At 48.5% G+C, this 22099-nt stretch overlaps 1 protein-coding gene across 3 annotated transcripts in view; it reads left to right on the top strand.

The window, feature by feature from the left end:
• Positions 1-22099, top strand: part of LOC8036084 — a 140858-nt gene that overhangs the window by 2202 nt on the left and 116557 nt on the right. The gene's annotated exons all lie outside the window — the stretch shown is intronic.

The following is a 22099-nucleotide window of genomic DNA, read 5'->3' as shown; positions in this document are numbered from 1 at the left end:
CATGAAGCAATACGTGAAGCAATACCTGAAGCCAATTGCCTTAGAATTTGAACCGACGTCCAGATAAGAAACCCAGGTGCCCAGCTACTTGAGAGCGAAGTCGTTTAGCCGAATGCCGAACCAGCGAGCAGACGATACGACGATAAAGTCAAGTTTCGCTCTATTCTTCTTAGATGGCGCCACTTTGCTTGAAATAAATTTTGCAGTTTTTCGGAATACATTTTATGAGCATGGCCTAAGATCATGGCGCCAATTTTGGATTCATGCATTATTCTGAATGGACAGTCGCACAAGAACGAGAGCTCGAAGTCGCTGCCTTATTCGTTGATTTACATTACCCTCAGGGCCATAAGGCGTTAGAGAGAGGAGTGGGTGTTAAATCGCAATTTTGAAAAGTACAAGTTTTCTTCCTTACGATAACACCTTTCGAAAGTGTGCCTTCTGTTGGAAGTTGTGGAATCCCTGAAGCGCTCTCGCGCAGAACGAGCACTCGCGCTCAAAATGCAGGTCTCAAAGCCAGGAGCACGAACCAGCTCGCGCTTCTAGCTTTGGCTACTGACTATTGGGGAGGAGATCGAACAGTCACGCCTCCAGTGGTACGCTTCAGCTGTGGGGAAAACAGCTCTGGGAAAACAAATCGAAGAAGATGACGATTCGAAGGCCGCTCCTCGTGCGACCAAAGCACTGGTCACGACGAAGCGCTCGTGCTCAGATCGTGCTAGGCGAGGTTCAGTTTCTCTGTTATGTTGTGAACACAACATAACAGAGACTGTGGGGACAACCAGAGTCACTGGAACCTGGGCAAGTAGCGCCAAGCTCCCCTTATGGTCGCCATTTTGGTCCGAGAAATTAGCAATTTCTTCTTGGACTCCTCCGCTCTTGGTGAGCCGATCTAAATTCGCTGGTGACGGGTAGCTTAAGGAGACGTTTCTTGTATACCGAGATTTTGGCTATCCACACAGCGGCGAAACATCTTCGTACCACCACCACGTGCTGAGTTGGTGCTGGGGAAAACAGCTCAGTTTTTCCCCATCATGTATAACGTCAACCAACTTGCCCAGTTCTCCACCTTATTACCCCCCAACGCTGAGGCACTGAAAAATAAGTTTACGGTTTTGAAATACGCAAGAAGTGAAGAAGAGCAATATGATTGTAAAAAGATCCGTGGAAATGGGCATGATTGATAAGTTGATTGCATACACAGTGCCAAAGACGCTTATATTGGTGAGGAACGCTTGCAGTACGGTGATGCTCCATGGTGATCTTGGCGCGACTGGTTCAGAGCGATCCGCTGGAAGCTTCGAAGATTTGAATGGACCGAAATGGCGATTTCCATGGCAACGTGGACAGATTAGCCAATCGCCTTGCGAGGTTTTGCTCGTCTGTGTGCTAGTATCTGTTTCTGTCCGTCTAGAAGGTAGGGAAGGCAATGGCGCTGCTTTCCAAGGGGCCAGGATCCAGTGACTTCAGGGAAAACAAGCTAGATAAAGCGCCCCTATAGTTCGATCTCCTGCCCACTTGAATGAGCACTCGTGCAAGAACAGCGCTGTCTGAAAACACTAGGGTGACCAGACGTCCCGTTTGGCCCGGGACAGTCCCGTTTTTGAGGTCCGCTTCTGCGTGCAAGAACAGCGTTGTCTGGAAACACTAGGGTGACCAGACGTCCCGTTTTGCCCGGGACAGTCCCGTTTTTGAGGTCCGCTTCTGCGTGCAAGAACAGCGTTGTCTGGAAACAAACACGCATTTTTGTCTTTTTCCCGCGGAAAGCCGAACACAACTCTTGAAACTCGTAAAATCGACTTATAGTGCGCAGTGCGCATCTTTCATATGGGTGAGTGTCCTACTCCTACATATATAATATACGTACCTGGCACTCTTCACCCCCCCCCCCCCCTCCTTTCCCCTTCCTCTTTCCCCATACATGTTTTAACTCCGCCACGGCTGGGCATGAAACCTGGTTACTCGGCAGAGACATGAATTCGGGACGTCAAAAAAGAGGGACAATAGTTATTTACTATGTAATACCTAAAAAAAGTAATGCGGAAAAAAAAATTGAGTCGTTTACAAATCTTTGGAAGCGAAATTAGAGTGCAGCTCTTGGGGTATTTTGATTTTGCGATATACCGTGACGGGACGGTACGCAAGAGGAAGAGGGGAGGGTAAAGAGATGGAGGGTCCGTACACTCCCCTCTTCCTCCTCCTGTGACGTCCCATAATGTAACACTGTGCATTCAGTTTCCTCGCTATATTTAGCGGTAAAATTGACGTCACATGACCTCAAGACCAATTCAACTTCCCCGCTAAATTTAGCGGAGAAACTGATTTTGTTCATAGGTGACGTGACGTAATTTTACCCGCTTTATTTAGCGGGGAAACTGATTTGGAGGAGGAAGGGCATACCCTCCCCTTCGTACCTTCCCCTCCTCCTCAAGAGCTGCGCTCTAATTTCGCATTACAAAGATTCGTACACGTCTTTCATTTTTTTTTTTTTCGGACTACGTTAGTTGCTGCGTACGGAAACGGGTTATATTCACGTAACGTTAACGACACTAAATTCCCTAAAGGCCCGTCGAAGCCCCGGACCTCCCCCATAAGCCCCTCGAAGGCGACCTCCGGGGCCGACGCGCTACAAGACACAGCAGCGAGGGCTCGTCTGGCCTCAACGTCGCCTCTCCCCGTCGTCGGGTCATCCGCCGCCGCGCCGGTGTCGATCGGACGCAATCATCCCCACCGATGGCGGATCAAAAGAATCCCTTCCGTGTCTGGAAACAGCCGCCGATCGGACGGGCTTGATTTGCAACGGAATGCGAGTCGTCTGCGCCGCATCGACTCCGGCGGCACGCGTCTCCGTTCGCCCCTAAGACGACAGTGCGGTGGAATCTACGATGCCCGTTGGACCAGGCGCACGTCTTATCTTTCTCCACGTGATCACGCTCCCGCCTACACCTACGCGCAGAGACAGAGCGCTCAGGGGATGAAAAAGGGAAGCCGTTGATTAGTCCGCCGAGCGCGCAGCCCCCACTGTACTGTCACCGTAGGGTGCGAACGTAGTGCCGACTGTGGCCAATCGTTGCCGAGGCCGGAACTCACGATCGTCCTCCCCGCCCTGCGCGTGGCTCTCCCTTGATTGACTCCTACAGGCTTTTCTCGGCGGCGGTGCGACTTGCTTCTCCGTTCTTCGCTCGTCGTCGCTTATCGTGGCATCGGGAATCCACCAGCGTACACGAGTTGCATGCACACGCGCGTGCGTCGAGTTGGGAGATCGGGGGAAGCGCGTTCATCCGCGCTCTTTCTTTCGCTTTTCTCTGTATTGGAGCTTGCTCTCGTCTGTGTGAAGATGGACCGTCGATACATTCAGTTGTGAAGGACGAGCATCTTTGGCATCGCCATCATAATGTGCCCAGCGAACCCACTGTTTTTTTTTTTTTAATTTACCAACCCCTAACGTCGATGACGCATGTAAAAAAAAAAAAAAACATATATTTGCTATCGAATCAGGACCTAAAGATCAAAGTGAGTTTTTGCATAGTTTATGCGGTGCGCGAAGTAATGCTTCCAAATTCAGTGCTAAAAAAAAGCTTGTTTGCGTTTGAGTACGTACGTTTCGTTGTAGGAGAAATTAATAACGCTCCGCGCACAACCAGACTTTTTTTTTTTTTTTTTGCTACGGTTCTTGAGTTTAAAGTAGTAAATGTTACTGCATAACATGATGATGACAACTACACAACGCCTCTGACGACGCACTGAAAGAACGCTAAACGGGTCCTCACCATCCCCAAACTTCTACGACTTCTACCTTCTCGCTTAGTCGTTGTGCCGTCGTCCGCACAAAACATAAATACAGCTAAAAAAAGAAAGAGAAAAAAATATATTTGCACGCCTGTTGCATGTAACAGCCGCGAGTGCTTGGGGTGCGGAAAAGATTATACTTCCTTTCCCGCGAAATCCGATAGCGTCTGGCCATCCGTGAGAGAACGAGCCGTTTTGGCGGGAAACTTTCCCCGCCAAAAAAGACTGCCAGCCCCCTCCCCCGCGTCCCGTCAGAGAAGCGGGTGCTACGAGCGAGTCAGACAGAAACACGGCCTGCCAAGCAATGCATGCCAGATTCGTCTTCCCTCAAACCGTTTCTCGACATGATATATACAAAGAAGAAAAGAAAGAGAAGGGGAGCCGAGCTACATGCCGAAGCCGGTGGGTTTAGAGCTTGCAACACAGAGGAGTTACGACCCCCCCAAACCCCCGCCCTCCCTTCCTTCTTTCTCCTAACTTCTCCCGTAGTAAAGAAATCCCCGAATCTCTTCCATATTTTCCGAGCTTTCATGCTCCGTTTCACCGTACGATGGATCTCGGAGCACGCTTCGAGCCATCAAAGCCGCACGCATAGCGTGTGCGTGTCACGTGTACTTTCGGAAGCGCGCAGCGACGCGTGGGGCGTCCAGTCACGTGACACGTTCGCAATGCTGGATTGGCTGGGATGGCTGGTGGCGTCCGTTGCGGTCCATCGTAAGCTGAAACGGAGTGTCTCCTCCTCCAGCTCCTTTCCCAAGCTTCCCAAGCGCGATGGCAGATCGAGTGTTGTTTTCTTTCGGTTCTTTCCTCGGAGAGGGGTCCGTCCGTGCTTCTGGACCCCCTCCATGTGGGGTGCGATGCTTCGGGGGCCTTCCTTTGACGTCTGCACCTGGTGCTGAGTGAGTCAGACGGTGCCTCGGGCGGGGGGACCGCAGGGAGGGGGGGCTGCCTTTGTGGGGCCCCGGAGCAAGTTGCGGCCTGTCTGGACCCGCAGCCACATGTCCTTGGACGGCTTCGCCGCCCGTGGAAAGAACGGTGAACGGTAGGGGACACCGCTAGCCCGAACGCTTCGTCTTTGGATGTGTACCGTTTCGCTTACAAACCTAATTTGCAACCCTCAACTGGGGCGAAGTCCGCATCAATTAGCGTGGTGGCCTCGTGGGCAGGGAGGAGAATGTTTATGCTGACAGCGTAATCAGTAATCACGCAGTTTCTTGATGTGCTGCACTGTTTTTCGTTGTGTGAAATGGTGATGGAAATGTGCTTCCTGCCTTCTTTTGTTCGTTATTTACCGGTCGTGCATCCCACGCCTGTAGTATGCTCAAAATAAACAAATATTAAATAAGCACGGCACGCATTTATTTTAAGTGCGAAGTTTGGTTACACGATTACGTATCGCGAACCCTGCACGAGGAAGCCGGGATGTGACCATTTCCCCCGAGCTTTAAACAAAGTGTCAAAAGCAAACCTGAAAACGCTTCCACTTTTTTTCTTCTTCTGCCGGATGAGTGCGTAATCTATTATTGTTTGCTTTATTTACGCTTTTGTCTTTGGGAATAAACGTCGGGAGAAGAATGGGGCATCTGAGCTCACGGAAAACTTTCCCCCTCCGCGAAAACGAAGGCTGCGCACGTAGCCATATGTTTATTTCGAATGCCGGAGACAAGCCCAGCGGTGAAACGCCGCTTCGCGGCGTCCGGCTATTCGCTAAAGTGTCGTTCGATGAAACGTGGGCGTTCGCTAAAACGTCATTCGATCAAGTGAGTGCCTCCCGCGGTGAAAAGCTCACCGCGAAAACGGCGGACGAGGAGAAAAGCTCACCGGCCCTTAGCGGATGCAGAGAAAAGCTCACCGATTTGTTTTTTCTTCTTTTCATATGGAGGCTGTCGGGTCATAGTAACATACGTCAATTTATTATCATTAATATTCTCAGTTTTGTAAAAAAAAAATCATTTTTTGTAATATTTGTGAGGCTTATTGGGTATATTCCTCCCAATGAATAATTGCGCGGTTTACTCTCTAGGCAACACAAGCATAACTAAAAACTTTATAAACTTGAAAAACAGGAAAAAGTTCGAAAACTTAATAGTGTCTGCCTAAAACCTAAAAAAGCAAAACTGTAAATGCCGAAAATCCCAAAGTGCACGCGTAACAACGCGGCGCCTCAGATTCTCTTTGAATCTTTTGTTACCCTTTGAATACAGGATGCAACGGTCAGTATGAAAATTGAAATTGCATAATCGAACTGGCATTACGAAGAAAGCTACGAGTGTACAAAAACGACCTTCATGGAGGAACCATTTCCCGCGAATAAGTGTATAGGGAGTATTCACTCGACGCCATATTTGTGGGTGCTGTTTAGAGCGCATGCTCAGAACGAGCTCACATCAGTAGGCTGCTAAGACCGGCACTCTTGACGGTGCGGAATGCACGTTGCAAAAGAACTGTGGAGACTCGCCGCCAGCACGCGCTCAGCATTCGCGCACACAGCTATGGCCGCCAGTGAATACTCCCTATTCGAGAGGGTACCTTTCGGTTGAATTGAAAATTGATTATAGTTAGGCTATTGTGTATATCGAACCACTAACGCTTCGAATAAATCGTTTTTACCACTGTGGACAGGAAAGGTTTTCCCGACTATATTGTTTTTAAACTGACCCCGAGGTTTTTAGAAATTCAATTATTGTTCATTTCGTGGACGCAGTTAAATTTTGTCTTCTCCCATTCTAGTGTGAGATATGAGCGTGTATTCTATTTCTAGGTTTGTTCTCATCGCCTATATAAAAAATAGAAAAAAAAGTTTTTTTTTAACTTGTTTTGTTTCATACAAAACTTGAAAGTATAAAACAGAGAGGACGAAGACGGGAACAGGACATCTTTCATTTAGCAAGAACATAGAATGGCGCAACGATAAAACCGCCCCTCCCCCCAAGGGTCTTAACGTTCTCAAAGAGGGAAAGGAGATACTAGTTATAGAGAAAAGGGAATACACTAAAAAACAAAAAGTTTGAAAAGCGCATCAGTAATCTAGTTATCTCCGATTACTTAGAATTCACCCTTTGTCATTGTCAGTGATAATGCAGAATTATTCTTGTTTGCAGTCCAAAAAGGGAATTGTACTATAAATATAAGAGTTTAAAAAGCTGTAGCGTCACGACGAGGTGTCAATATTCTAGTCATCTCTGGTGTTAAGAATTCGACCTCTGTCTTTGTCAATGATAATGAAGGTGCAAAAATGTTGTTAACAGTCCCCATGGCAAATGATTCGATGATTTCTCTCCCAAATCTGTTGTTTTGCCCGCCCAGTATTTTAGTTTCAGAAAAATGAGGAGTACAGTCATCGCATGTGCGGCTGTGAACGACAATGGGGTGATACGACTCAGTTGAAGCCTTTGATGCTTCTAAGTTATGTTCTCTGAGTCGGTGGTTGACGCATCTCCCAGTCTGTCCAATGTACTGACTGCCACAGCTTAGTGGAATTGAATAAACCTTCCTTTCTTCGCATTCTACGAACTTTGTGGCATGTTTTACATTGTTGTTTTGTTTACTGACTCTTTTTCCTTGCGGGAGCGCGTTTTTTTTTTACTTGTTTATTACTGCATTTTTTTTGTGCATTTACTACCTGCCAGTCCCCTCCTTATGCAATGCCCTTACAAAAATATTTTAAGGAATCAATAAATGAATAAATGAAAATGAATTTCGCGGCAGCAATTTCCAATCACCTCAAGACCCCGGTGGCCCCCTTTGGAGAGACCAGACATATGGACGATGCACATGGGTTGTATAATTTCGCCTGATTACGCTAAAAAATATATGAATAACAAATTCGAAGTGTAAAAATAAAATGCAAAGATAAAGAAAAACCGAAGTTGAGACGGCGATATAAGTACCGTCTTCAGCGAACGTAAGTAATTTCTGCTCAGCCCCAAACATTGTAATTAAACGATGCTCATGCACTAATAAACATAATTACGGATCTACAACAACGGCACACACGCGGAAATCTGCTCCAGACCACTGGCTCGCCATTACAGTCTTAGATAAATGCGTCGATCGCGCAAAGAAGCGATATCCGTGCAGGAAGCGAAGAAATCATTTGCTCCCTAATGGGGCCGACTCTCTCCATGTATGTATTTATACGCCGGCCTAAGAGTTTTCCTCGACAGCGTTTCCTGTCCAGGGGATGGAGTTTAGAGACGTCTGGTTACGTGAGAATTTTCCGCATGACTTGGCGCCAAGCGCAGTGTACTCCCCTCGTGTAATGCCACAGTGAAATTTTGGTAATGGATGATTTGCCTCAAAATTGGTTCAACATATTAGTAGGCGCATATTAACTAGTAGCTCTAACTACAAGTCAAAATTATTTGTCGAAGTTATGAAATTTTATAATTTCATAATTTACGCAGGGGGTCGTTTAGTTTAATTGGGGCTGTGTGGATATTTATGCAGTATGTAGTTAGTCAGCCATTTCAAAGTTGCGACGAGTCACTTGCTGTATATGAGCTATTTAGCTAGTGCAGTACAACCGCTAGCCTGGTCGTGTATCACTACCACGCAGTAGTGATACACGACCGCACGCCGGTAGGATGCTCATCCAGATCGAAACGGGCAGGGGTGGGGATTGAACCCAGGATATTTGGGTTACACAGCACGAGCTTTCGCTTCAATTGCTCCGAACTGGTGTGCGCTGATTATTTCAAGGTCGCACTGGAGTACGCACACATCTAAAGGAGTGGATATGGGGCGATAAATGACGCAATCATCCGCGAAAAGGCGTATGGTGGACTCAGTGTTAGCGGGAAGGTCATTTATATAGAGAAGGAACAATACCGGACCAAGAACCGAACCTTGTGGGACGTCAGACTTTACGGGTTCGGAAGAGGAGGCATGTTTATTAAACACGACTGATTGAGGCCGATTTTATAAAAAGCTCGCGATCCATTGAATAACTAATTCAATTATATTAATAGTACCCAATTTATATATCAATCTGTTGTGGGGGACCCGGTCAAAAGCTTTCGCGAAATCAATAAACACAGCATGAACGGGACGTGAGGAATGAACAGAAACATGAAGGTCATGAATTAATTCGAACAGCTGTGTTTCACAAGAATGCTCGCGTTGGAAGCCATGCTGGTTCGGAAAGATAAGGTTGTTACTGGATAGATGAGTCATAATCTGGGATGAAAGTATATGTTCCATGAGTTTGCATGCCACGCAGGTTAGCGAAATAGGCCTGTAGTTGTTGAAAGAATTCTTATCACCAGACTTGGAAATGGGGATGACGTGGGCAAGTTTCCAGTCGTCAGGTATTTCGCCAGAGGAGAGGGATTGTTGAAACAGCCTACCCAGCAGAACCCCAGATACGTGTTTGGCTAATTTCAGGAGTTTGGTTGATATTCCATCAGGGCCCGGGCTGGAGTTAGCGTTCAAACGATCAATGGCACACTCGACCCCGTGACTGGTGATAACAATGTCCTGCATAATACATTCAGCATAAGATGGCAAAGCGACTGGCTCAGAGAAGTCATCTGCTAAAAACACTGCTAAAAAAGGTGTTAAACCCAGCGGCCAATTGGCGTGGGCCCAAAAAAGACCCGTCATCACGAGAAACGCTTGGCAATACTGGAGAAGGTTTAGGATTAATTACTTTCCAAACTTTTTTTTTGCATCAGTTCGAAGCATGTTCGAGACATCCTCGTCAGAAAATATTTGTTTGGCTTTTTTTATTTATTTTTTACATATGATTGAGTAAGTATGATAAACGGTCCAGGCATGTTCCGAGTCTAAGTGAAGGGCACGCCTGTACAGACGTTTCTTTTTCTGAATAGATCTTTTAATAGTAGTTGTAAACCAGGGCTTGTGCAAGCTTGGAGCGATTTTTAAAGTCGGAACACATATAAATTGAATCTTCAATAGTTTTTCCCGCAAAAGGACCCAGTTTTCATTCACAGACCGTTCATCAAATTCACTAAGAAATGTATTAGAAAATTCGCGTAGCATAGAATCTAAAGTTTCCGAATCAACTCTCTTGTAGTCAAATATTTCTTTCCTTATTGAGTCCCGCTTATTAACAACCAGAGAGAAGTCACAATGTATAGCATGATGATCGCTAATTTGGTCGATTACTTGTACGCTAGCGTGTTCTGGGTGAGTTGTAAAGACTAAGTCTAATACAGCATCTCCACGAGTAGAAGCGGTAATTATTTGCTTAATATTAAAGTAATTGGCCATATCAAGTAACTTACGGCACTCACTTTTCCTTGCACATTGATCGGGTACAAGTTCACAGGCTCCCCAGTCAATGCCAGGATAGTTGAAATCTCCGGCCAATATGAGAGGACAGTTAGGGAATCTACATTGGATCTCGTCGATAACTTCTGTGAGGCCCTCAACAAAGTCGGCCGGAGAGTTCGGAGGACGGTAGCATACGCCTACTACACACGTCTGAAATTCCAGTTTTATGGTGACCCACAGAATTTCAAGCGTGCTGTTAAGGGAGATAACAGAGGATGAGACGCTGTTTCTAATAGCTACTATTACTCCGCCTCCCCTGGCACCGGGTCGATCTTTGCGATAAACATTGAACAAATGAGAAAAAGACAACTCTGAGTCTGCAGTACTCGAAGAAAGGCAGGTTTCGGTACCTAACAGGACATCAACAGTGCATGCATCGATGCAAGTGAGGAGTACATACTGCTTCGGAAGCAGACTTCGAAAGTTAGCTATAAGAAAGGAGAGGGATCCAATTTTTCTCGTGCAGCATGAACTGGATTAATTTTTTTGTCACGTGCTCAGGTCGCGCAAATTACCTCTGGGAATACAAACAACTTGATCAGTATTTGCATCGTAGGCATAAGTAACATCGTTTAGGGAGGAAGAAGAATCGACAAAGTTAGAGCAGGGGTGCTATGTTGCGCTTTTTGCACTCCCAGGAGACTTGGAAGAGGGAAGTGACGTCAACGACACAGCAAATGCAGATTGGATGTTGACAGAAGAAAACGAAATCAACATCCAATCTGCGTTTGCTGTGTCGTTGACGTCACTTCCCTCTCCCTAGTCTCCTGGGAGTGCAAAAAGCGCAACATAGCACCCCAGGGCTCCGTATGAGCTCCGTCTCAATTCATCCCGGCTGACTGATAATCCTCGCTATTCACCCCTTCCAACGTTACCAAAAGTTGGGCAAGTGTTTCAGCGCAGTGTGAATTCTCTATTTCATCTGTGTGGGGATTTTTTCGCTTTACGAGACGTGTGTTAGACCACGCCGGTGGAGCTAGGCCTAACACTGGGCGAGGCCGCTCGAAAGGCGAAGACCCAAGCTCCACGACATGGAAGTGACTGTCGAGGGCACTGAAATTACTCCGGAGACGCTCCGAGAACCTGGTTGGCTTCCGGCACACCGGAAGCACAGGCAAAAGAGCCCGGACGCCGAAACTACACCCGACCCGCGGCAACAGTCAACGCCGAGCAGCAAGTTCAGACCCCGAAAGTTACCACCGCTACCTCAACTACCTGCGGAAGACTACAAAGTTGTCATTCGTCTCCAAGGAGGATTCAACGCCAAATCTTGGAGCGCTGCACAGATTTCCGACAGAATCCAACATTGCGCCCAGCTTCGGAGTGGGGCGGACAAAGATATCATCCGGACCATGCCTGAACAAAATATCGTTATTGCCAGTACGCCTGAGGAAGATAACGCGGTCGCCTACTGCAGCCTTAAGGAAGTTAAGATCGGTGCCAGAACGTACTCCTCGACTACTTACGTTACGGCGCCGGACAACTCGGCAAAAGGGGTCATCCATAACATCCCCTCGTACGATAGCCCGGCGGACATTGAACGAAGCCTGGAACGAAATACGCCCAGGGTACTACAAGCACGACGTCTCGGAGAGACGGCATCGGTGCTCATCGTCTTCGAAGGAAAATCGGTGCCCTACTACGTAAACTACCGTAACACAACATACAGGTGCTTGCTGTATAGAAGAAAGATTGAAGTCTGTGAAAACTGCTACAAGGTTGGACACAGGAAGGATATCTGCCCCACACCAGACGACAAACGCTGCTCAAAATGCGGAACCCTCGCCCCAGAGGGAAGCCACGAATGTACGCTGCGCTGCGCAATATGCGGTGGGGAGCATATGTCTGGTTCGAAAGCGTGCCAACACCGCTTCCACGCCCCACAGAGGGCCGCACGCAGGCAACAAACTGCAAACGAAGAAGCTACAGCACCCACTTCAAGACCTAGCATCGGAAGGCAAAGCCGCTCCAAGGACCGGCGCTCTGCCGCTGAATCAGCATACGCAAGTCAAGGGACCTCTCGCAGTCGCAGTGCACGAAGACGTAGTCAGAGTGCGCGTGGCTGCAGTCGCAGTGCCGGCGGTGGGCGAGGACTGATCGGGCAGAAAACCGATCGAGGTGACAGTAACTCCGCCGGCGGCGAGGAAAACCAGAGACCCTCCAGAGGCTCAACAACCACTAAGGTACCTGGGCATCGGTAACCGATCCCTCTACTAACCAACGAGCTAATAGAGATAATGAAAATCAAACGCTACGCGCAGAAATCATGCAGCTCCGACAAATGTTACAGCGACAAAATGCTCTAATCGAGCAACTTCAACGCGAACGTCAACCATTGGCATCCCCAAATCCTGTACAAGTTAACGCGCCGGCAGATACAGAACAGATGGACGTTCCGAGGTCAGCCCCGAAACTCAAAGCGGTAGAGACAGCCGAAGGGCCACATGAAAACCCGAACACTACTGCTCCACACACAGAACTTGCACCCGCTGTGAAACCACAGGACATAGTGAGACTGGAAACTATGATACAAAACATAACGACAGCCATCCAGACTCAGCATCGAGAAAATACTGTCCGGCACCAAGAAACGACAGCGCAGTTGCAAACGCTTACCGGTAACACTCTTGACCTAGAAAAGAACATGAAGAAACTTGAAACGCGTCTCACGCCACTAGAAGGGACTGTGCAGCAGATGCAGCAGCAATGCCGTCCGTCTCGTTTCGAGTCGCCCTCCCAAAGTACAACACCACAGGGCATGGACCCCATGAGGCTATCGGAACCTATGTACTCCACTAGAAATATATCCCACCAAGATGACCAACGATAAATATACGGTCTGGCAGTGGAATTGCCGAAGCTACCAACGGAAAAGAGGAAACCTGCAACAACACTTAATCTCCCAACAAACTCCACCCGCCATCATCTGCCTACAGGAAACTGGGGGGACACCTAAACTCGCCAGTTACAAAACGTACCACGGCGCAATGCCGGGTAGTTGTACGGCCACCCTCGAACACCGGAACTCGATTGCTCTTCGACATGACATCGCACAATCAGAAATCGATCACGTCCTACTAAAAATTGTCCCACGCAGACCAGCGGAGCCGAGCCTATTTGTGCTTAATATATACAGTAGCCCCAAGTTCAAACAGCATCGGTTTCACTCACTCTTCCATGATACGCTACTCCGGGCTAAGCAGAACCCCTTGCTAATTGTGGGAGATTTTAACGCCGCCCATGCTGCCTGGGGGTATCGAACCGAAACACCCAAAGGAAGGCATCCATGGATGGCGATACAACAGGAAGGGCTTACCCTCCTAATAGAGTTCCTGTATTGGCTCCCTACGGGAGCCAGAGTTGTGCATTTGTTTTCCCCGCGCCGCCACGCCGCTATTCGCCGAGATCCATCACGTGAGGAGCAAAACATCCGGTGCCGTGCAAGAAAGCCACCTTTACGGTCGCTCCGCCGACGTTTCTCGCGCCCCGGCGTATGTTCCCCTGCTTTCCGCCTCCTTTTCATCCTCTCCTGTTTTCCATGCGCGGCGGCGCGCGCGGCGGCGCTATTCGCCACATTTAGTCACGTGAGGAGCAAAGCATCCAGGGCGTGCGGGAAAGCCGGCACTACGGCCACTCGCCGAGGCTGAATGCGCAACTCTGTTACCGTAGGTAGCTATACAGGAACTCTACCTCCTAACGGATCCACAACACCCCACGAGAATAGGTAACAGTATTAGTGCTGACACATGTCCAGACCTCACTCTTGTCAAAAACATGGCAAATTGCGAGTGGTTTAACACTCAGGCGTGTCTCGGCAGCGACCATTATATATTAAGCACGACAATCCCAACCTCGGGAAACAAACATAAGAAAAGAGGCGTGCGGATCACGGAATGGGATCGCTTGCGTAAAATCCGACAGGAAATAGCGCCCACCACCATCGATAATATCGAGGAATGGACGCAGCAACTGCAGGACGACGTTGAAACGTATACACAGGATATCCCAGAGGAAGCGGGTATTACGGAAATTGACAATCTACTACTACATATGTGGCAGGCAAGACAGAGCCTCCACAACCGATGGCTACGACAAAAGCATAACCGAACGCTCTAACTTAGAATAGCGAGACTAGATCAAGATATCGCGGAGTACGCGACAAATCTCCCCCATCAACAATGGCATCAAATATGCGACAACATGCAGGGCACCTTCTCAAACACCTGCTTGACCAAGAAAATACGAAGGCAGAACATCGCCGCAACATGAGCCGTCTCATACATCACCATCGCGGTGACATGGACGCATTCCTGCAAGAACTGCAAACCCGGTACATAGGGAACCAGATACCCACCACCGTCCCCGATTACTGTGGATCACCTAATGAAGAACTCGACTCCCCGATACTAGAATACGAGGTATACGAGCCGCCCTTCAGAAGCTCAAAACCACCTCGGCACCGGGAGCCGATGGAGTGCGAAACAAAACTCTACGGAACCTCGGCGACAACTCGATAGAGGCGTTAACCGAATACCTTAACCAGTGCTGGGAGGAAGGCACTCTTCCTGAGCAATGGAAGCATGGTACAGTGGTGTTCATACCCAAGCCGGGGAAACCTCTGCAACTTGAAAATCTAAGGCCCATATCCCTCACATCGTGCATCGGAAAGTTATTTGAACATATCATACTCGCTCGCCTGCACGCCTATGTCGATGATCAAGACCTCCTCCGCTCCCACACACCATGATAGGATTCAGGCCGGGGTTATCCACTCAAGAGGTCCTCCTCCAAATACATCATCAAGCAATTTGCACGCTGAACCAACAGAACTACCAAGCAGTAGTGGGCCTAGACATTAAAAAAGCCTTCGACAACGTGTCCCATATGGCTATCATGGAAAATCTTGAATATCTCCAAGTCGGACCGAAGACCTATAATTACGTGAAGGCGTTTCTGACAGGTCGTACAGCCACACTAAGGGTCGGAGACACCACCTCTCAGACGATATTCATGGGTGGCCGGGGCACCCCACAGGGGACAGTCCTCTCCCCCTTCCTGTTTAACGTTGCTCTCTGTCGATTGCCAGAGCAGTTAAATCAAATACCCGGGCTCAAACACAGTCTCTACGCCGATGACGTCACACTTTGGGCGGAGGCAGGCACGGCTGGAAGTCTCGAAGGTATATTGCAAGAAGGCATTGACGCTGTACAAAAGTACGCAGGCATCCGAGACATGGCCTGCTCCACTGAGAAGTCGGAGTACATGGTGCTCAGACCAGTACGGAGAGGCAAAGCGACGCGTGAACAACCTTGCAGACTGAAGCTGACTCTACAAGGCACAGAAATAAATGAGGTCGACACCATTCGCATTTTGGGTATGTTGTTCCAGGGCAACGGTCATAACAGCGAAATGATCCGCAAACTGGATAGTGTCACACATCAAACATCCCGCCTCATCAAGCGATATATCAAACTAGCATCACGGAATGAAGGAAAATGATTTAATTCGGCTCGTACAAGCTTTTGTGCTTAGTCGCATCAACTACGTCGCCCCATACATGAAACCCTACGCAGTGAAACGCAACAAATTAAACACGATCATCCGAGGAGCATACAAGACGGCCTTAGGGCTCCCTATTGGCACATCCACTGACAAACTACGAGCGCTCGGAGTTCATAACACCGTGGAAGAACCCATTGAAGGACACCTTCACTCTCAATATACTCGCCTCACCACCACGGCGACGGGCCGACACATTCTTGCCGCGCTAGGAATTCAACGCGAGGGTACGACGCATCCCAAAATGAACCTCCCAAGGGAAGTCCGGGAGCACCTTCTGGTCTCCCCACTGCCGAAAAACATGCACCCGGAATACCAGGATGCACGTCGCCGAGACCGCTGCAAGCATCTTCACGAACGATACCATCAGGATCTCGGTGCAGTTTATACGGACGCGGCCGACCATGCCACGAATCCAGCAATGACGATGGTCGTCACGACATCCCAGGGGGTACTTCTCAGCGGCGGATCCATCGCCACCACCAGTACTGAAGATGCGGAAGAGACAGCCATAGCCCTAGCCCTCACGCTATACCTAACGCTACTACCATCATTTCGGACTCCAAGCGCGCAGTTCAAAATTACGCCCGGGGCCGCATATCGAGGTTCGCGGCCAGGATCCTCCGAGACATCGTCCCTACTGACACGGTCAGCATTGTCTGGGCACCCGCCCACTCCTCTCTCCCAGGCAACGACTTTGCCCACAACACCGCCCGAGAACTTGCCTACCGGGCACCGGGAGATAGGGAACGTGGTTTGACCCTCCACAAGGATGTACTGACCACGTATCAGGAAATTACGCAGGCATACCGTCTCGCTCGCAAACGATACCCCGCCGGCCACAAATCCTTAAGCAAGGCCCAGGAACATACCTGGCGCCGATTGCAGACAAACACATATCCTCATCCCACAATATATTCGCACATTTATCCCGATAGGTACACGGGCATATGCAAATTCTGTCCTCAGCCAGCCAACCTCACCCACATGATGTGGGGCTGCCCCAACCTCCCGAAGAGATATGGAAACGTCGAAACTATGGAGCAGTGGGACGCACTGATGTGTAGCTCAGATCCGGTCGTTCAAGCGGCGGCCTGTGAATGGGCTGCGGAGGCCGCCGGGGCTCAAGGGCTCCCGGTCGCCTGATCCCATTATTTTTCCCTTCTGAATGTACGAAGAATAAAGTTTTCAACAACAACAACAACAACGTTTAGTATGAGCTTATCGTATGATAGCCGAAATCTGCTCGCACCTCGATTTACTTTTGCGAAGTCACGGAGTTTCTTGCGGGTAAGTTGCAGTCGAGGTGAAAAGTCGTCTTCAATCCAGATTTTCGGCGACTCCAAATTTTTTAGCTTGTGAGCATTTTGCTGAACCTCGGACTTGCTTTTAAAGCTAAGAAATTTTATAACAATAGGTTGAGAAGTTCCAGCCCTATGCTGGCCGATGCGTTGTGCGCGCTCAATTTCGCCGGGCTTAACATTTAAGGGGGTTGAAAGGAATTCTCTGATCTTGTTTTCCGTGTCGTTCCAGGTTTCACGCTCAAGTTCAGGTAGACCCTTCACTACAACATTGTTTCTACGTAGACGATTGTTCAGGTCGTCGACAACATCAGCGATACTTTCCAACCCACGTTGCCTGTAGGTGAGGGCACCCATTTCAGTTTGAAGAGTGGAAACAGTCTGGTCAAGGGACTTGGCATGTTCTCTGAGCTTGGTAACCTCGCGAAACGATTCCTCCAGAATCGACACACGCTTTGAGATGTCAGTTATTCCTGCATTGATGACAGCAAGTACAACTGAAGTTTCCTTCTGATACGTTTCGTTTGACGTCATGACCTGGTTAAGATTCGCAAGAATTTGGTCGATCTTATCATCAGGTCCTGGGTTGGTTTCAACATCTCCCGCGCAAAGCAAAAGTTGGGCGCAACACAAGGACAATAAGAGTATTTTCGCACAAGGACACAGGAATTTTACAAGGAGGAAGTTGCGATGTGGATGGCCGAAAACACGACATCTTTTACGCGAAAAAAAACAAAAAAACAGCCAACACGTATTCTGTACGTAGACAAATCTACGCCCATAGTATTACAACACTTGACAGGGATTTGCGGCCACAAATACTCGGTAAGTGATGGAAACGACAAAGTTTGTTGACTCACCTACAAGGGAGCACCAAGCCAACTCAGTGAGGTGAACACTTGGCCGCAAATCCTTCGTCAGTCGTGGGCGACAGTCCTTTTAAACACCGTAGAGGCGTCTCGCCGTAAGGTGGCAGCTTCGTAGGTCATCCAAGCTGACCGATCAAAGCCAGGCAGAAGCGGCGCTTGAGGGATGGTGATAGTGGCGAATCCCGGACAAAAGCTCACCGGACAAAAGCTCACCGGACAGAAGCTCACCGGACGAAAGCTCACCGGACGAAAGCTCACCCATTTTTTCACAGACCAGGACAAAAGCTCACCCATATTTCACAGACCCGAACAAAAGCTCACCACGAGTGCGGACAACTTAGGTGCATGCGTGCGACACAAAAAGGCAACGATAAGTTAAATCTGACAGGCGCATGGTTTGTTGATTTTAGTAGAAACGAGTTTATTTATCGACTGGTTAGAAGCGAATGCAGTCTCCCACTAGCTCCAGCACTCTTGGTAGATCTCGATGTCCATGCAAGCCCTCGCAGATATTTCTAAGTCGATTCTGCAGATGCAGAGTAATTTTTCACACCCGCTTTACGGTGGGCTCACCTCTCCGGGCTTTTGTCAATGCCGTGGCAACGAGCGCCTGATTTTGCTGTAGGCATTCAATCAGCCTCAAGACGCTTGGATGGGCGTGGCCGACGAGCTTCTGGAACCCGGTACTCTATCTTTCGCAGGTGTTGCTCATCCGGTCTTTATCTTAAAGAGTGGTGTCGTACATATTCCACCATACCGGGGGAGCTCCGGTCGCCGTCGGCGCAGAGTCGGGCGAAGGGAAGAATTCGCTCTGTGTGTCGCCTCAGATGGAACAGAAGCATAACGGAAGCGGCCGTTGAAATACGTGCAATCAAAATAGTCCAGCAGGTAGCCGATGTCACCGGTAGACTTTTCCCTGGTGGTTAGTTCTTGTGGAACAAGCTGTGGTGGAAGGAACCCGAGCCTATCTAAAATCCCGCACAATTTTTTTAAATTGGTCATCTGTCTTGTACTTTTCCAAAAGGCCGAACTCCCGTTCTTTCAAAGTATTCTTAAAAAAATCGCAACTCAATGGTGGATGAGGTACAAGTTCTCCTAAAAATGGTCCAATGTCCATTGCGTCCGCACTTTATTTCAGACCGTGTTTCGCCCGGGTAGGAAAAAAAAAAAGAAATCGGGGTGAGCTTTTGCCCGGGTCTGTCAAAAAACGGGCGAGCTTTTGTCCGGTGAGCTTCTGTCCGGTGAGCTTCTGTCCGGTGAGCTTTTGTCCGGTGAGCTTTTGTCCGGTTACCGATAGTGGCCACGGCACGAGGCGATCGAGGACGAAGTGATGCAGCACGGCACGAGGCGATCGAGGACGATGTGATTTACAGGGAAAGGGCGACCATGCGCCGCGTCGGGGACCTCGCCGCTTGACGTCAATAAGAAAATCTGACTGGATAATATCACGAAACTTTGAAAAATCCTATTTTTCCAAAAGAGCAGGAAGAATGGCGTTGATTGCCTGAAACCGTTGTCGTCTTCCTCCCAGACTCCCTGGACGGTCTCATAACTGCGGTAGTAGACCGATCTCACCAGCCAGTTCGACTATGCCACCGCTGCCGCAGAGCCGTAAATGTAGAGAGTTTGGCCATTCGTTGGGAAGTATAGGAGACAAATGAGGAGGCGCCATTGGCCGAAAGCGGGCTGGCTGTGTTCCAGGGCGTCTTCAAAAATTTGAATGTGACCAACCAGAAGCCGGAAATATTACCCTGGCGGTGGTCGCGAGAAAGAAACCTGATAACTGCATTGGAGTAACTCTCAATGGTTGAAAATATGGTACACGTGATGTTTCAATTACGTTAATTCAAAATGATGGTGGAAAAGTGCGACTAGCGGAAAGATCGACATAATCCGTACGCCAAGCGCCCAGGGCTGGGAATCTGCCGTCCGAGCGGCCACACTCTGCTCGAGCAAAACGGAGTTGAGCGGCGCATTCGTTTCTTACATCTTTCTGCATGATCATGATCAAAACAACACGTGCACCCCATTTTCAACCACAAAGAGTTACTACACTTCACTCTTACGCACTTATTAAAACCATATACGAACATAGACTTTTGATCAGAACTGTTTGCCGCTACCGCCGCTAGGGGATTCTTTTCGGCTTCTGGTTGCTCAAGAGAGCATGCCAAGCCCTCTTTCCGACTCTGCCGCAGCCCTAACTCTGCCCGCGCCTCCCATTGACCAAACTCTCTACATATACGGCTCTGCGCTGCCGCAATGCATCCAGGGAACTTTAGTCTTTCTACACGTGCGACAACCTCGCTGGAGCTCTGCGCGTGTGGAGCACGAGAAGGCACGAGCCCTCGCATGCACGGCCTTCTGCCTCCTGTGAACTAAAGTTATGGCGGCGTCACGCATGCGCCGGACGCTTAGTGAGATCGGTCTATTCAGTGGCGTTGACTGCTGCTCCACCGCCACATAGACCTATACTTGCAGAGCAATCATTTGTACGAGGACCACTCCAAAAGTTCTTAGTGTATTGTACGGCAAACAAATAAAATACGAGATACATATATTTGTAGATTACTGTTAAATGGGTATATAATTTTAAACAAAGCAAGCCGCGCTTTTTACGAAGGAAGCGTTACGAACCACACCCGAGTCCCGACTGGCAGTAATTGGGAACCCAGAGTAAAAGTGAAGCATGTGTACTGCTGGCTATATACACGGAGTTCTGCTATTGGCAGGACAAGAGGGAATCAAAACGGCGGTGCATAGAAAAGCGTGGGAACTATAGTCGGTGATAGGTCGAGAACGAAGTGAGTCACCACCCATCTCTTTCCACTTTTAGCAGAGCGAACGCTGGAGAGGAGGTCGCCTTCTTTCCAGCGTTCACTCTGCTAAAGTGGAGAGAGGTGGGAGGAGCTTCAAGCCCTTTTTATTCAGTTTTTCTTTCTTGTGGGATTCGACATCCGAGAGTGTTTCCTCTCTCGCACGCGTTTTCTTTTCACTTTCCCCGAAAGGTTGATAGAGGGCAGTACGATCTACGGCTCAAGGCGCAACACTATTCTCGCGAGATGGTATACCTGGGTGTGTAGAGATCGTCGCGACTTCAATAAACATGGCTTTCGTTGTAGTTTTCGAGACTGAAAGCCACGACGAAATCCCCGATGAGTAGGGGTCAAGGAGTCTAAAGAAGCGTTCGCTATTGTTTCTTTGCCATTTTACACCTTTCTCGTATCTTTATATCGAGCTTCTTGCAGGGTGTGTTGAACAATGTCGTGATGTAACAGGCTCATCTTCGTTATTTAATTAGCATAAACTTCACATAAAGCACCGCGCATTGCATACGGGCTTGCAGTGAATGCAAACTAATATACCGTGTTGAGCGGGTTCTGGTCAGCTCTAATTTTCGCCCGCAGAACACCAAACAGGTTGTAATGATTGAAGTCAAAGTTATGTTATCGGAATCTGCAACTTGTTAAAATCTTGAGGAAGTATAGTGTAAACAAAAAAGCGAACAGAAAAAGAAAAAAAAAAGTTTTCGCTTTTGCTCGGCGCCTCGACGGTGTAATACGTACACGTTACTCGTGTCCCGCTTATCAGAACATGTTATGCTAGTCAGATAAGGTCCTCCAAGGGCGGGAAAAACTTATCACTACCTCAAGGTTTCTGGCACCACGCGTGCGTTTCAACGTCGACAAGTCCGGGGGACGAAGTCGGTTTGGCTTCCTTAACAAAAATAAGGTTTCTTCTATTTTTATGTTCACTAAAAATTTCATTCTAAAGTTTATTTCCAACTCCTAGCTTTTTTTTTTTGTGGTGGTGGTAGGGGGGGGGGGGGGGGGGGGGGTTGTCGGCTAGACCCGGACAGAGGGCCTTGCAATGTAGGCATGCATTGGTCTAGTAACTACACCAACCTAAATAAGCCATGAAACGATTTTCTTACTTTCGCTACATATTCATATACTCTTAGGATATCTTTGACGTTCACAAGAACCATAACTTACGAATTGCGAATTAGTTTATAAACGCACATGTTTGTCGTACTCACAGATCACGTAGACGTAGAAGGTGCTTTTGGTAGAGGGTAAGTTTCTCTGCTAAAATAGCGGGAAACGCGAGAGGTCAAGCTTAAAGTATATTTTTTGTTGCGACTTCAGGGGTTGGAGGGCAGCGCAAAAAATTCATTATTGTAGAGTTATGATTCACATACATGAAGCTCTAGTCATTCGATTCCCCAAACAGAGCCCCTTTCCCCACCACCACACAACTTTTAACACCACTTCCAGACAGAGG

This window comes from Ixodes scapularis, unplaced genomic scaffold, assembly GCF_016920785.2.
Source record: "Ixodes scapularis isolate PalLabHiFi unplaced genomic scaffold, ASM1692078v2 PGA_scaffold2__306_contigs__length_199485367, whole genome shotgun sequence".
NCBI lineage: Eukaryota > Metazoa > Arthropoda > Arachnida > Ixodida > Ixodidae > Ixodes > Ixodes scapularis.
The sequence above is the reverse complement of the archived record's forward strand: the minus strand, read 5'-3'. Positions and strand labels throughout refer to the sequence as shown.